Source organism: Symsagittifera roscoffensis, chromosome 6, assembly GCF_963678635.1.
Source record: "Symsagittifera roscoffensis chromosome 6, txSymRosc1.1, whole genome shotgun sequence".
In the NCBI taxonomy this organism is placed as follows: domain Eukaryota; kingdom Metazoa; phylum Xenacoelomorpha; order Acoela; family Convolutidae; genus Symsagittifera; species Symsagittifera roscoffensis.
The window spans coordinates 1985469-1998501 of NC_087067.1; the positions used below are offsets into that span (position 1 = coordinate 1985469).

A 13033-nucleotide genomic window follows, 5' to 3' on the forward strand; every position below is an offset into this window, starting at 1 on the left:
TTACATATATCTTTTAGATAGTGATCGATAATTTGTCTTTTGATTTTTACATCTGGGAACTCTGTTTTACATGGACTGATTCCGGGTTCAAACAAATTTAAGAGTAAATTTTTGCAGAATATATGCTGTCCTCTATCAGTGGTTGCGTCTACGATAAAGGGGAAAATATCATCATCATCTGGACTTTCTTCACCTGGGGTGTGCGTTGAGCTCATTTTTTCGTTCGATGACTGTTAATATGTAATTATCAATGTGTCTAATTGGTTGATTCCAATTGTATAAATGTACTGGTTTGTGTTTATACTGCTTTTTTATTCTTCTTTTTCCTCTTTTTGATGAATTTGAAGTTGTTTCTGAGTCAGAGAAATATAATTGATCGTGAATTGGGCAATTTTTATCTATTGATTCTTTTAGTTTATAAAGTTCGTCTAAACTGTTGGTTTCTGATTCTGAAAATGCGTTTCGATTTTTTGAAAATCTTTTTCGTGTTATTTGTCTTTGTTTAGTTAGTATTTTTCTCTTTAATGTTTGTCGTTTTGTTCTAATGTATCCAACTGTTTGTGTATGAGGTGTGATTACAAGGTCGTATTTTTTGTTATTTATTTCACAGTTGTGTAAAACGATTGTTTGTTTATTTCCTAGGTTTTTAAATGACATAAGGGTTAGGATGACGGATGCAAAAGGTTGTTAAATGATTTCTATTTGCTTAAACTGTTAGTCCTTACGATTTTTTGTTAGCCTAACCTGGGTCTATTTGTTCAGGGTTGGGGAGAAAAGTATATCGATTCCGAAGAATGATTTTATACTTTCTCGTGGCTAGTATAAGCTAAGGTGTTAACTTACTTAATCTTACTTAAGGGTAGTGATTGTGTTCAGGGTTGGAGAATAGTAAATCGATCCACAAGGTTCAGGTATAATTAGAACGCGAGTAGTTCGTTAGATACTATTTTAAACTTACTAAGTCTAAGATTTATCCTGGGTCTGGTAAGAGGGGGGATCAAGTGAAGGATGAATAACCGAAGTTCTTCACTGTTTATCCTAATTTGAATGATTAGTTTTGTTCAAAAATTTCTATTAGTCCTGGGTTTTTAGAAAGGGTTGGATGGTGAATCGACGTTTGAGGTCGTTAGACACTCGTTTAAGTGGGTGGGGGAGAACAAAGTTGTTCTTTTTGATCCAAGGATAGGCCTTGATGATCAAGTTTTAAATTTAATTAAATAGAAAATGATTTAAGATCCAAGGATAAGCCTTGATGATCTGATTTTAAAATTAAGTGATTTTAAGTTTAAAATGTTTTAAATTTGTGTTAAGAATAGATTTAGTATTTTTATGATGTTAGTGAGCTTATGATTGCTGTTATGTTTAGGCGATGAAGCTGGAACAACAGGATGATTTATAATTACTAATCATTTATTGTCATGCTACTAATTTTTATTTTTATTTTTCAATAAATATTTTTCAAACATGTTTTGTATATTACTGCAGAATTTTGGAAAACGATCTGAGATCTTTTTACCAATCGTTATTGTATATTAATAATTTTGTTTAGCGCCTGAAATGATTTTGAAGATTGACTTCAAAATTTTATGTTTGCAAATGAAAATCTAAATTCATTGCTAGTAGTATTCTAAATACAAAAGTTTGTTCTGGCTTTTGCCGAACTATCATATAACTATATGGTAAGTTTCTGCTTTGTCGTATGTCGTCTCTGGTTCGAGGTCTTCTTCCAATTCCGGGTAGTTCTGTTATCGTTCGGAATATTGGCTCTGATCTATTGAGTCGTAGAGACATTTCGATTAAATTATTGTCGTATAACATTTTGTAAATGTTTTGTCTAATTTCTAATCTATTATTGGTTAATGCTAAGCTATTAAGGTCTTGTTCGAGACTTATGGTCGCACCAGATGAGTTAGGACCGAAGTGTATAACTCATAGAGTAATTTCGGATAGGGTACACCGTCTGCTCGTCACGCTATCTTATTTTCGGCCGGATAGATTCGTGCAACTTCTTAGTCTAATACCGATCCTAATCTTACTCTTATACTATCTAGTCTCAGGTTGTTTAACTAGTCTCTGCTAGGCTCAATAGATCTAGGGTATACTGGTTTATTGCAGCTGCTGAAGTACTCGGGAGAGTTCAACTAATTTCTAAGTTAAATTCAAATCTCTCTGGTGCTGAAATTACAAGTAATTTCAGCACTTACAAATAAGTGGATTGTTAGTTAGATGGATCATGATTGGTTAATATTAAATACTTTACATTGGTAAAATATCTAATTTATCCAATCATAAAATGTAGTTTAGATCAGGTTCCAGGAGTTCCGCAGATTATTTTAAACGTAACTTTGAATGGGATGAATTTATCGGTGAAATCAGAAAAAAACTGTGTAATTGGAAATTCTCATCTTTCTCCGGATAAAATTGAATTGAATTTGTGGATTATTGCGCCCTCATTCCAATGAAAGATTCTCGGGCTCTTTTTACTCCCCCCCCCCCCTTACCTGCAAATTCTTATTATCAAAATTGCTGTTCACACTGTCCGATTGTCACGAAAATTGACATGCAGACTAATTAGGCAATGACAAACATATTTGGTCTTCATAATTAACCTTGTAAAGCCACTCGTTAGACCATAAAAGTGATGCTCGAGTGAGGTGGGTGGAAAAGGAAAAAGAACCGATTCTTGTGACATAGTCGAGAAAAAAAAAGCGGATTCTGCTCATTCAACGGATGCTTTCCAATGTAAAGGTGATTGGGGTAATGAGAAGTTTTCGAGGGGACAATTAACAGTTGCTGGGAGGCAACAAACATACCATAGCTCAATGCAGGAATAGAGAAGGTGCCAATATTTGCCCCGAGGTCCAGCAGAATTGGACTCTTACCATCCCGCTGCAGATCGACCAGGTGACTCAGCACAGTTGCCACACCTAAAATACAAACTCTCCAAAACTAAAACTGTACTGAACGAAAAAATAGGGCAATATATGCAGAAAACAGGTTTTTGAGATTAAAAAGTCAAAAAATAATGCAATTTTTTCTATTATTCCTTGAATTACAGTAGGTTCTGACTGTCAGTTAATGCCAAATTTATCTTTCTCGTGATTCAGTCGAAGCGTAGTGACCCGGGCTGACCTTCATAGACCAAATATGCTAATCAGGCAATTTCATAAACTTAGTCTATGGAAAAATGCTAGTCATACAAGTTTCATACATTTTTGCAAAAACGAATTTGATCAAATTGTAAAGGTATATTTTGTTGTTGTTTTGACACCGAAATTGGTATCTTTCCATAAAAATAAGGAACAATGGCATGAAAAAAATGCTAATCATTCAATTTCCATATATGGAAATTGTATGATTAGCAGTTTGCTTTTAAAAAAAAGCTCTGAACAATTAATTCAATTGCTGGAAAAACAGTTAAGCGTTATTTGGGCTGCTACAACTGAAAATTTTGATTTTTTTTGGTTTCTGAAAAAAATGCTAGTCATACAGTTTCCATATATGAAAATTGCATGACTATCATTGCTTTAGAAATCGTCTTATGGGATGGGAATTAAAGTTGTTTTTTCCTCATTTTGCTGGAGTTCTAATTGTAAAAACAAAACTATATGAAAAATTTCTTATTTTACAATTTCCATATATGAAAAAATAATAATCATAGACCTTTCATGCAATTTTCTGTACGTATGGACTTGTATGAAAATTGTATGACTAGCATTTTTGCTCAACACGGGGAGCCAATTATTCCTTGAATTATTTTTTTTATTCCTTGAATTATAGTACGTTCTGACCGTGTCTGTACAAAACAGTCCCATACAAAACAGTCCAAACAAAACAGTCCGAAAAAGTATGAAAATAAACTAAAAAACAGTCCAATACAAAACAGTCGGAAAAACAGTCCCAAGTAATAATTGATTTAACAAGCCGGTAGGACGAGAATTAACCTTTGTTCAACCAACATAATGAACAAAATAATGACCGCCGCAGTCGCGCTAATACAAAATTGAGAGCCGGTTATCGCCGCAAAGCGGCGACGCGCGCACAGCGCGCCCACCGGCGACCTTACACCGGACTATTTTGTATTGGACTGTTTTGTATGGAACTGTTTTGTATCTGCACATTCTGACACTCACATAATGCTAAATTTAGTTTCCCCGTAATTCAGAGAAACCAGTTAGCCCATAATCTGTCACTATTGCTACTTTGCTACTTTTTCCGAAAAAAATTAACAACCAGAATTATAAACTGATCTCTGCTATATGAGTTCAAGCATCACAAAACGAATTCATGATTAATTTTACAATAAAAAAAGGTAAAACAGGATAATTGATGTGACGGCAAAGCCCTGAACAGCTCAAATGCTGGTTAGTTTTGACTTCATAAACAAACTTGATTCAAAAATGGACCTCCGTCAAGGTTTTTCTGGATTCGAAACTGGCCAAAAGTTCCAATTATTATGACTTTCGAAGAGATTAAAATCTTGCTCTTGGCTTGGTTTTTCCACCAGATGATTTTTGACTTTTTAAAAAATAATTATCGATAAAACTTTTTCATGGAGTTTACAGATATCATACGCATGAAAAAATTAATTTAGGAGAAATCCTAGATCCGTCCATGGAAGCGGGAAGATACCAATCTTCCTTCTTCTACATTAAATTTGTTTAAATTATTAATAAATAATTTTCTTAAATATTTAATTGAGCTATATTAAGGTCAAAACTATCTAGAGTTTTTTTGAATGAAAACATGAGCGGTATAAAGCAAAAAAATTTTTTAAAGCAATAGTTGTCAATTTTTTATATTTTAACTTCTAGATTCGTTGTATTCACTCTGCATAAAAACTGGCACTGGCGCGCACAAAAACTGGCAAGGAATATTTTGATTCTAGCTACTGACGAAATAACTAAACAAAAAGACCTAAGAAAAAAGTCTGAAAAAAAAACAGTTTAACTACTAACTTTTATGCTTTTGATTAAACTGCTTTCAAGTTTAAGCGTAGGCGAATCTGGGATTTCGTAAAATTTGAACTCAAACTCGCGTTTTTTGGCGAGTCAACTTTCCTCGACTTGGCAGATATATTGGCGTAAAAGACGCCTTTAGAAAAAATTTACATAAATTGATCAATAGAAATGTGATAAAGTATTACCAAAAAATTACTTTTTGGGTGCACATTGAACTTAATCCGAACCCGCCTCCGGATGTCTGGATGTGAAGGAAAATACCCAGAAACTATTGGTTTGAATGATGTGCCCCTATAATGTTTTATTGCTGTATTCGTTAATCAATGTGTGAGTATCTATCACTTATCAAAATTGAATTCATCAGCGTGCATTAGTGCTGATTTAAATTAGTCGGAGAAAATGCATAAGACTCGAACACTAAAATGCCTTTTTGTTCAAATTGAGTTGATTTTAGGCAAAAAAAATTCGAAGGAACAACTTGCTTAGATTTTTAACAAAATTAATATGCTGCAATTTATTTTGCGAAATTCGGGCCCAAAAGTTTACCTTTATAAATTTACCTACAGACGCTTCATGATATTAAATCTATGAAGTGTATAGTCTAAAAAACATATGCAAAAAATGTTCTCAAAATATTGGAGATTATACCCTTGATGACACCCTTGTTGATAACCAAAAATGATCGTTTTTAGGGCAAAACTTTAAGCCCGAATTTCGCAAAAAAAATTGCACTAAAAATCTAAACAAGTTTTGTCCTCGTCATTTTTTATCTAAAATCAACGCAATTTGAGAAAAAAAAACTTTCCATTTTTCGAGTTTTAATTGTTTTTTTCCAGATAATTTAAATCAGTATTGTATTCTAAACAGTCATAAGTTTGAAATTTGAACCGTTTCAAATAAAAATTGAACCTCTTCAAACAATTTCATGAACCTCTCCTTTCTTAGTACGTGGGCAAATATAATAATTAGATTTGCGTTGCCAGAAACACCGAATGTTGTGATCATTATGTCTTTGCAACAAAAATTACACGAATGTTTCAAAAATTTGTGTTTATTGATTTCTGGACTGCAGTCGTTTTTTAGTGGAGATTGCACGTTCTGAAACTCAAAAGTTGGATAGACACCAATATGTTAATTACTGTAATGATTAGTGTTGGAACAAGCGTGCTTTTATCAAAGAAAGCCCTGAAACTTACTACTTCTTTTAAATGTTTCTGATAATTCATCGAAATCCTTTTTTTTTCTTTTTTTTTAAAAAAAAAATCCCTCCCAAAATTTTGTTTAGAGGTCCACGTTATCCAGGATGTAGCAGTCTAAAAATTACGATTGAAAAAAAAATACTGTGTTCGCAGAAGATAACTTTATGTTGTCGAGAAAATTAGGATGATAGCTTAGGATAATGTTTAACATTATTCTTAGCCTAACAACAATTGACTCATTTGGGTCTTTGTGTGCTCTTGTTGGTAGTCTTCTTGCATTTTTGAAGCTTTAATCACTTCATTTTCTGTAATGAGCTCGTTCAAAATTTGAAACGGGCTCTCACATCTGAGCATTTTAGACACTGTTTTCACTCTTTAATTCAACTTGAGCGCATTCGCAGAAAAAAAATCTTTTCAATCTTTGATTTTGGATTGATTGTTATGTACGTGCGCTTAGGATAATTCTGAGCAAGCGCTTCTTTTTTCATCTTAATAATTAACAATGGTCTTTTTTGTGGAGGCGCAAGCCAAAAACCACACTGTAAAATAGGTTGCACGTAAATTTTTTCAGTTGTTACAAGGTGCGTTTTCGAAATCTACTTTCTTAAACTTTGAGAATCTCCGAAAAATTTCGTGAAATTTTCATCTATCAGAATTCCAACCTATCGAATTTTTTTTGCACGCTCAATTGTTTGATCATTTAAGTTAACAGTTTGGAGATTTAATTTTTTCCTGTTTGTTTTGCTGAAAATAAGAGTTTTGTTTTGTTAATTTTAGTGTAAGCTTGTTTTGTGTTAACCACTTTGCTGTTTTGTTCACAGCAGTTAGTACGTTTTCTCGGTTTGAGCCGATATTTTTAATGAAAATTATGAGAAGCAGTGGACCAACAATTGATCATCGAGGAAAACGGAAACGAACTTCTCTTAGTTTTGCGTTTATATACTTAGTGGCTACATACCGCCTCCTATGATTCAAATAAATTTTTCATAACTGACCATGTGGTCCTTTTAGTCCAAAAGACTCGCATTTTTAAACGGAATTAAGTGATTTACTGTATTGATTGCTTTTTCAAATCTATGAAGGTGCATTATATCAGTTTTGTTTCAATGTGATTGTGAAATTTTTGCTTTCAGTGAAACGATTACGTCAACTGTTGCACGGTATGAGCAAAAACCAATCTGATTTTTCCTTTGTAAGTCAAAATTATTGAAATCTGATATCATGCGTTTGTTTATTTATTTTTCCAGGAGCTTACTTAAAACTAGCAGTAGGGCTATTGGTTAAAAGTTTGAGGGATCAGCTTGATTTCCGTTTTTATAGACAAGAATCAGTTTGACAACTCTAAGGCAGTTTAAAAAAATGGCATAATCAAAAAAATCTGAGAACAATTTAGATAAAATTAGTGCAACAGAGCAATTAAAACTTTCAAAAAGTAATTGGTCAAATTATGAAAGTCTGAGCCGATTTTTCTTCGATCGACTATAATGTTTTGAAAACTTCCTTTTAGCTAATTGTTATTAGATACATTGAATGTACGTACTCTTCCAGAGTCGGCAACCTATCATTTAACGTGCTAGCCAGTTTTTGCCAACCGTCAAAAAGAATTTCAATAAAATGGTCCACATTCGTTTGTAATGTTCTAACCGACTTTCTGGTATTTTCACCTTTAATTTCCTTTGAAATTTTAAAAAACAGTTGTTATTTGCCCCAGCTGATTTTTCTAATTTTTTATAGCAAAAATTTTTTGTTTTGCTATAAATTAACTTTTTCTTCAATTTATACTCGTTCATAATTTTTCTGTCTTCAGAATTGCCACTACGATTATTTGTTTGTTTCATACAATTCCTTTAAACGGCAACAGTTTTACCTTACCTGTCTTACCAGAATTTATGTATTTAACTTTGGGTTGTTTTTCATATACTGGATTATATACTGTTTAAGATTCTCTATAAGAATTCAATTTGCAGTCAACGTGTTTTTTATCAAATCACAATATTTTTTATGTTTTGATCTTGGAATAGCCTCGTTTAATGGCTTATTTTTTTTGGGATTTTGAAGTTTGTTAAATTTAACAGCGTAATTATCTGTTAAAATGTTTTCAGAGTTTCTTTATATCCGTCATGGCTGCTATAGAATAGATCTAAACAAGTTTTCGATTGTTTGGTTTCTCTCAAGGTGTTTTTATTTTTCAGTTCAGAAAATTAAGGCTTTTTCCGAAAGAATATTTGTCAATTCGAAGGATTTTTTCTGTTTTCGAGCAATATTAATTTTAAAACAACCACATAACATATGTTTTGTCCTGGCGTCGGCCTCAAAAATTCAGATGGATCTGCAATTTTCTTAACGTGATTTTGTTTGTTTCTGTGCGTGGTATAAAAACTACCGTTAAAACAATGCGACATATTTAGGTAATAAGGGCAATGGCTTATACTTGAACGTTTTTCTTCGTAGTTTTGCTTATAACAGTAAGCTTTTGGTCTTTTCTTAAATATACAAAAACCCCGCCTCCCCTTTTTTCTGCTGCTTTTTTCAGAAACATTATAACCCTCTAGGTTAAAATTTCTACTAAATTGGTCATTTTTGAGCCAAATTTCAGTTGCATATACTGTCACTGGCAATTTTTCGAGAGCGAGCGTGATTTGCGCAAAATTAAGAAGTTCTATAATGTCAGACTTAAAAGTTCCTAGCGCCGATGAGTCCTTATCACTCCTATAGACTCTTTTTAAAACGTTAGCAATTTTAGTAACTTTTTGTAAATTGTGCCTTTTTACCGCTTCCTATGATTGAAATAAAACTTTAATGACTGACCAATTAGTCCTTGAAATCCAAAAGACTTGAATTTTTTCAATCAGGAGTAAGTGATCTACTGTATTGAATGCTTTTCAATTCTATGAAGGTGCATGCATCAGTTTTGTTTGATTGTGAGTTTTTTGTCGAATGCTTTCAATCAGAGAAATGACTGCGTCAACTGTTCCACGGCATGAGCGAAAATCATACAGATTTTGCCTATGTAAATCAAATTTTTTGAAATTTATTATCATGCGGTTGTTTATTTGCTTTTCCAAGAGCTTAATTAACACTGGCAAAAGGGCTATCAGTTAAGAAAATGAGGGATCATCGGGATTTCTTTTTTATAAACTAGAATCAGTTTGACCACTTTAAAACAGTTTGAAAAAATGACATTATCAAAACTATCGGGAAATTAGTTTAGGTAAAGTTGGTGCAACAGAGCAATTAAAATTTTTCAAAAAGTATTTATTCAAACTATTAAAGTCTGTCCTGAATTTTTCTTCGAACGATTATAGTATTTTGAAAACTTACTTTTGGCTATTTGTTATCAGATGCATTGAATGTATGTACTGTTCCACAGTAGGCAACCTGTCTTTAAACGCGCTAGCCAATTTTCGCCAACCGTCAAAAAGATTTTCCTTAAAACGTTCAAAAGTCATTTCTTTTGTCCTAACGGACTTTCTGGTAATTTCACCTTTATTTTTGTCCAAAATTAAAAAAACATTGTTTTTGCCTTAGCTTATTTTTCTAATTTTGTGTAGTTATGATTTTTCATTTTGCTAAAAAATAGTTTATTCACCAATCTACATTGTTTTTCAAATTTTTTTCTCTCTTCAGAATTACCACTACGATTATTTTTCTGTTTCAAACGATTTTTCTAAGCGGCACAATTTTTAACTTGAATATTTATCCAGAACTTACGTATTTAATTTTGGGTCGTTTTTGATATACTGGATCAAATTGACTTAATTTCTTTACAAAATCCTTTCAAGCTCTTCAAATTAGTCAACGACGTCTTTTTTTAACAAAACCACCACATTTTTTTGAATATTTGATTTTGAATAACCTCGTTTAGTTGCTTATTGATTTTTGGTTTTTTAAGGTTTTCAAGTTTAACAGTCTAATGATATGTTAAATCACAGGCAGTTCACCTTTATATCCGTCATGGCTCCTATAGAATAGATCTAAACAAGTTTTCGGTTGTTTGGTTTTTCTCTTTTTTTTGTCCCAGGTCGGCAAATTAGGGCTATTTTTTGAAAGAATGTTTGCCAATTCAACCAACTTTTTTTAATTTCGAGCAAAAACAGTTTTGAAACAACCACATATGGTTTGTTTTCTTCTTGCGTCAGCCTTAGAGAAGCCACATGGTTCTGCAATTTTTCTAATGTGATTTTGTTTGATATTGTGCATGGAATTAAAACTATCGTTGAAACAATGCGACATTTTTGTGTAATAAGGTGAATAATTGAAACTTGAACGTTACCATTCATAATTTTGCCTATGACAGTGTACTTTTGGTCTTACCTTGAACAAACACCAACCCCGCCTTCTTTTTTTTGCAGCTTTTTTCAAAAATAATATGGCCCTCTAAGTTGAAAAACCTTAATATCTAGGCCATTTTCCAGTCAAGTTTCAGTTAAACATACTGCCACTGGCATTTCTTTAAGAAGAGTGTGAACCAAAACTCGCGGCTCGTCAATATTTTTCGAGAGCGAGCTTGTGTTTTGCAAAATTAAGGATTTCAAGAACCCCATATTTAAAAGTTCTCAACTCCGGTGAGTCTTTATCACACCTATTGATCCTTATAAAAACGTTGTCAAGTTTTGTAACTTCTTTTCAAACAAAAGTTTAAAAATTTGGTTTGTTATGTGGCAATGTTTGCTTGCAGTTCAAATGAAAAAATGAAATAAGTAATTCAACAAAATATAGATACTAATTCCTTGTTTTTCTTTTTCAGTTGAATAACCATAATTTTTTTGTTGTCCTTGATGATTGCAAAACTTAAAAAATTATTTCAAAAAAAATCTGGGAAAAAGTTATTTTAAAAACTAAACATAAAAATTGAATACAAAACGAAAATAAAAAGCTTTGGGCGTATTTTATTTAAAAAGTTTGTTTCAATCTTTTCAATTGAGAAAAAAAGCCTGATTTTTTTTTCGTTCAAAGCAAATCAGAACCTGACACAAGACTGTCTACAAACTCACAGGTAGTTCAACTGCAAGGCTATCTTGCAGTTGAATCTACATTGGTCTTTTTTGTGGAGGCGCAAGCCAAATTTTTTTCTCTCTTCAGAATTGCCACTACGATTATATTTCTGTTACAAACAATTTTTCTAAGCGGCAACATTTTTAACTTGAATATTTATCCAGAACTTACGTATTTAACTTTGGGTTGTTTTTGATATACTGGAACGAAATGACTTAATTTCTTTACAAATTTACCTACAGACGCTTCATGAAATTAAATCTATGAAGCGTATAGTCTAAAAAACATGTGCAAAAAATATGCTCAAATTTTTGGAGATTATACCCATGATGACACCCATGATGATAACCAAAATTGATCGTTTTTAGGGCAAAACTTTAAGCCCGAATTTCGCAATAAAAATTGCACTTAAAATCTAAACAAGTTTTGTCTTTGTCATTTTTTATCTAAAATCAACGCAATTTGAGAAAAAAAACATTCCATTTTTCGAGTTTTAATTGCTTTTTCCAGATAATTTAAATCAGTATTGTATTCTAAACAGTCATAAGTTTGAAATTTGAACCGTTTCAAATAAAAATTGAACCTCTTCAAACAATTTCATGAACTTCTCCTTTCTTAGTACGTGGGCAAATATAATAATTAGATTTGCGTTGCCAGAAACACCGAATGTTGTGATCATTAATATCTTTGCAACAAAAATTACACGAATTTTTCAAAAAATTTTGTTTATTGATTTCTGGACTACAGTCGTTCTTTAGTGGAGATTGCACGTTCTGAAACTCAAAAGTTGGATAGACCCCAATACGTTAATTACTGTAATGATTAGTGTTGGAACAAGCGTGCTTTTATCAAAGAAAACCCTGAAACTTACTACTTCTTTTAAATGTTTCTGATAATTCATCGAAATCCTTTTTTTTCTTTTTTAAAAAAAAAATCCCTCCCAAAAATATTAGATACAATTTTCAAAACTTGTGTCGGCTTAGGTAAGATTTGGATCAATTTGTTTTGTCGTAATAATCCCATCAGGAACCATTTTTGCACTGAATTATTTAGTTTTCTATTGTACACAGGTGATCTCTTTTATAAATTTCTTAACAAAAAAAATGGTCAAATTTAAATCCTTTGAAATAAAAAGGAAGTCAAGGAACAATTTTTTAATTTCAAAGTTTCTAGCTTTAACCGCCAAAAACTCCCTCAATTTTTACTGGAGAACAATCATCCCAGCATAAATATTAGGTTATTTTCTTCAAAAATTGAACAACAAGGTTGAAAAAACTTCAGTGGAAGAGTTGCCACATGGTAGCACGCACACTAAAAGAAGTGCCGTTAAGTCAAAAAGATATTAGGCAGAAATGATATTGAAAATAAACTGCCACCAATTTAGTTATGAGGGTATCCACAGATTCGTATTCTCGGATAGCCAAAAAAAACTAAAACTTTCTTGTTAAGGGAATTAGCATCAAACAAAATCATACTAATTAATAATAAAATTAAAATAATAATCATAATGATAATAATTATAATATTAAAAATAATTATAATTATCATGATAATCATAATCATAATACATTGTTTTCAGGCAATTCCATTGTGGATATTTAATGAATTAAAAAACCACATTTACAGTTTGACTGCCTATGTGAGCACCATTGGACCTACAGGTCCGTTCACAGGTGTCTCAGAGCGGAAAATCACTTTTAAATTATTGATACTGGGTAATAAATAAACTCTCAACACTTGAAATCAAATCATTTGACTTTTAGCATAATTTATATTGGTCTTCGCCAAACAAAACTGAGGAAAGAAAACTTTAGTAGAGAAAAGAAATAAACAAGAATCAAGGAACTTACTTAACTAATTGAAAACTTTGTTTAAAGG

The 13033-nt window shown here is 32.0% G+C and overlaps 1 protein-coding gene across 1 annotated transcript in view; it reads right to left on the reverse strand.

Annotated features, from left to right (window-relative positions):
• Positions 1-13033, reverse strand: part of LOC134848335 (uncharacterized) — a 52212-nt gene that overhangs the window by 37732 nt on the left and 1447 nt on the right. Inside the window, exon 2 of the mRNA XM_063865735.1 lies at positions 2814-2927. The gene's annotated coding sequence lies outside the window, so the exon portion shown is untranslated. The remainder of the gene's footprint in view (positions 1-2813; positions 2928-13033) is intronic.